A 4,345-nucleotide genomic window follows, 5' to 3' on the forward strand; every position below is an offset into this window, starting at 1 on the left:
TACATGCCAAATGTTCTCCTAGTTCAACTACGAAGACAATACCAAAAGATTTCCAGCCGGTGTGATGACTTCAACGACGGTTCCGAGCACGCAAACGATACGAGTCCAAGAGACCTAAAATGGGTGACAAGAAAACACCGAGTGAGTTTATAACTCAGTAAGTCATAAGCATTCATCAACCAACCATTAATAAAATTATCACAACATGAAACGATAAACGAGGCTAGGTACTCCATCCATATCGAAACTATACTATAATTCCTCGGACCTTTCGGTTCAATCTCATACCAAGTCATACATCCACATTTCATATTCTATACAATAAGATATTTGAGGCATTTTCACACACCAACTCATTTTCACCACAATCATACAATTGCAATCATCACATAGATTTAAAGCTTACCAAGCTCAACCCCGAGCATGAACATATTGCCTATTCGTCATGAGCTCAAGGTACTTACCCGATCCGCTGTCCGGATTAACTCGTAATGTCGCACACTCAGTGCCAATTGTAATGCAAGAGCATATAGTGAATCCGCAAACTTAGTGCTATATACATTCAGCTCGCACACTTAGTGCTATATAATCAAACTCGCACACTTAGTGCTGTACAATTTTAAACCCGCACACTTAGTGCCAATCTTGTCACCGTGTCCATTTATACCCGCACACTTAGTGCCGAGACCAATACCTTATGCATTTTGCTGCCTTTATACATTCAACAATGGCATCACTCCATACACATACATTTCCATTTACACATCAACTCATTTAAACACATTTGCATATATATTATGATCATTCTAATCAACACCAAATATATGCTTAATGACTTACCTCGTGTTGGGTAAAATAGTTCCAAGTCGGCTACTCGATGACCTTCGCCTTTCCCTTGCTTGATTCTCCTTCTTTAACTCCTTGAGCTTAATCAATAAATCACTAGTTTAACCATCTTGCTAAACATTCATAATTCAACTACACATGCATATGTATGCTTGTATATTCGGCAACTATTCTTACTAATCGCCCATTTGGTCGATTATACACCTAACCGAATATGCACCAAAACTTGATTCAACATTACCTACATACTCACTTTAATGGCCGAATATATATATATATATATATATATGTACAATGTCAACTAACATATTTTAATCACCTAATTTCATCTCATGAACATTTAATCAAATTTTCCCAATCTAGCATATATTTTCACATCCATTTGTAACATCATGTACAAACACATATACACATATATCAAAACACAAATTTTTACCTATCATGCAACAAGCATAAATCGCACTTATGAGCATGCCATGGCCGAATACATCCCACACCATCCCCTTTCAATTTTTGGTCATGGTTAAACAAAGAAAACTCCATGTCTTACTCAAGAATGCTAAAAGAAATTTCAAGAGTAGTCAATCCATCATTACATGCATCATCAACAAGCTTCACATTTAGCATGCAATGGCTTTAACACAATATCAACCTTGGCCAAATACCATTTCCATGGCATAACAAGGATTTGAACCATGGGCTAACATGAACATCAAGTTAGCAACTAAAACATGCATGAATCTCATGACACAACCTCAAACATACCTTAATCTTGACACAAGTATGACCAAATCTCCTTCTAGTTCTCTTCTAAACCAAGCATGAAGCAAAAATCCTTCCTTTTCCCTTAGTATTTTCGCCAAGATTTGAGAATAGATGAACAAATTTTTTCCTTTCTTTTTCCTCTACTCACGGCAACAAAAGGGGGGCATCCATGCTCATTTTTTTTCATTTCTTTATTTTTCTACATAATCCACTAACTAAACATGTTGGAAACATGTTCCTTGCCCATATTCTTGTCATGGCCGGCCACTCTTCCCTTTTTTGGGCAAATTGACATGCAAAACCACTCTTTTGCATGCATGTACTATTAGACCATTGTAAGATTAGCCTATCACCTTTCAACAATGTTTCATACAAGTCCATTTTAATAAATTCACATAGAAATGATCAAATTAATGCATGAAACTTTCACACATGCATTTAATAACATCATAAACATAGAATATAACTTTTAATTACTTATAAGACTCGGTTTAGTGGTCCCAAACCACTTTCCGACTAGGGTGAAATTAGGGACGCCACAACTCTCCCCACTTAAGAAATTTTCGTCCCAAAAATCTTACCTAAATAGGTTTGGGTATCGCTCTTTCATAGAGTCCTCGAGTTCCCAAGTGGCTTCTTCAATTCGTGTTTATGCCACAACACCTTCACTAATGGGATTTTCTTATTGCGCAACTCTTTTACTTCACGCATCGTAATGCGAACTAGTTCCTCTTCATAGCTCAAATTAGGTCAATCTCAATCTCGCATTTTGAGCGATTACGCATGCGATGGATCGACCTATATTGTCGAAGCATCGAGACATGGAAAACGCTAGGATCCTTTCAAGCTCGGGGGTAAAATTAATCAGACGCCATCGGTCCAACTCGTCGGAGACTTCATACGGACCGATGAACCTCGGACTCAATTTTCCCTTACGGCCAAATCTAAGCACCTTCTTCCAGGGTGAGACTTTGAGAAATACCTTGTCTCCAACCTGATATTCAATGTCTTTCCTTTTCAAATCCGCATACGACTTTTGGCGATCCAAAGTAGCCTTTAAACTTTCACGAATTACTCGAACTTTTTGCTCGGCATCCTTAACCAAATCAACCCCGAAGATTTTACCTTCACTAAGTTCAGTCCAGAATAGTGGGGTACGGCATTTACGTCCGTATAAAGCCTCGTAAGGCGCCATCTTAATACTTGATTGAAAGCTATTGTTGTGTTTAATTCAACCAAAGGTAAATACCGCTCCCATGAACCACTAAACTCAAGGATGCAACATCTCAACATATCCTCGAGTATTTAAATTATCCGTTCGGATTGACCATCGGTTTGGGGGTGAAAAGCAGTGCTAAAATGCAGCTTGGTACCCAAAGCCTCTTGCAATTTCTTCCAAAATCGCGATGTAAATCTTGGGTCACTATCCGACACGATAGAAATAGGCACCCCATGCAATCAAATAATTTGGGAGACGATAATTCGCCAATTTATCGCGAAAAATCCGTGACGGACAGAATAAAATGAGCAGACTTGGTCACCTATCAACAATGACCCAGATCGCATCCTTCTTACTCACGACAATGGCAATCCGGATACAAAGTCCATGGTGACTCGATCCCATTTCCACTTGGGTATCGTGATCTATCAAGTAATCCCGATGGCACTTGATGTTCCGCTTTCACTTGTTGACATATCGATACCTTGAAACAAATTCGAAATGTCTCGTTTCATACCGGCCACCAAAATTGGCGCTTGTGTCATTGTACATTTTAGTACTACCCGGTGGATTGACATTCACTCATGTGAGCCTCGCTCAAAATCATCAAACAAGTTCAATTCCTTGAATATATAATCGACCCTTGAACGTCAAGCAATCATGGTCGCTAATCTGAAATTCGATTCCTCATTCGAAACATATTCGCTCGCTTAGCGACCAATTCAATAATAACCTTCGAGATTCAAGTACTTGATGAATCAATTACGGTTTGGTCTCTAATTCGACTACTAGCACCTCATCGGGTGAAACGGATAGATGAGCATCCATCACTCTCAAAGCAACCAAAGGCCTTGCGACTTAAAGCATCGGCCACCACGTTGGCCTTTCCCGGTGATAATCAATGATGAGTTCATAGTCTTTCAACAACTCAAGCCAACGCCTTTGTCGCAGTTTAAATCTCTCGAGTCATCAAATATTTTAGACTCTTGTGGTCCGAATAAATGTGACACCTTTCTCCAAACAAGTAATGCCGCCATATCTTCAAGGCGAACACTATGGTCGCTAGTTCAAGGTCATGGGTGGATAGTTTCTCTCATGCGGCTTTAGTTGTCTCGACGCGTAAGCCACAACTCGACCTTCTTGCATCAACACACAACCTAACCCAAGCAAGGATGCGCCATCAGATATGACAAACTCTTTACCGGACCAACAGTACTAGTACCGGGCCCTCGGTTAAATGTGTTTTAGTCGATCTAAACTTTCTTGACAAATGTTCACCACTCGAACTTAACATCTTTTGAAGTAGTTTTGTCATCGGTGCAGCTATCATCGAAAAACCTTTCACAAATCGTCGATAGTATCCGAAGCCCCAAAAGCTCCTAACCTCAGTAACATTCCTTGAGGTCTCCAATCGACTATGGTCAAATTTTGTTTGGGTCCACCTCGACACCGACGCGACACCACGCGCCCCAAAAAGCTAACCTCTTTCAACCAAAATTCACATTTATCGAACTT

This window comes from Gossypium arboreum, chromosome 8 (assembly GCF_025698485.1).
Source record: "Gossypium arboreum isolate Shixiya-1 chromosome 8, ASM2569848v2, whole genome shotgun sequence".
Taxonomy (NCBI): Eukaryota; Viridiplantae; Streptophyta; class Magnoliopsida; order Malvales; family Malvaceae; genus Gossypium; species Gossypium arboreum.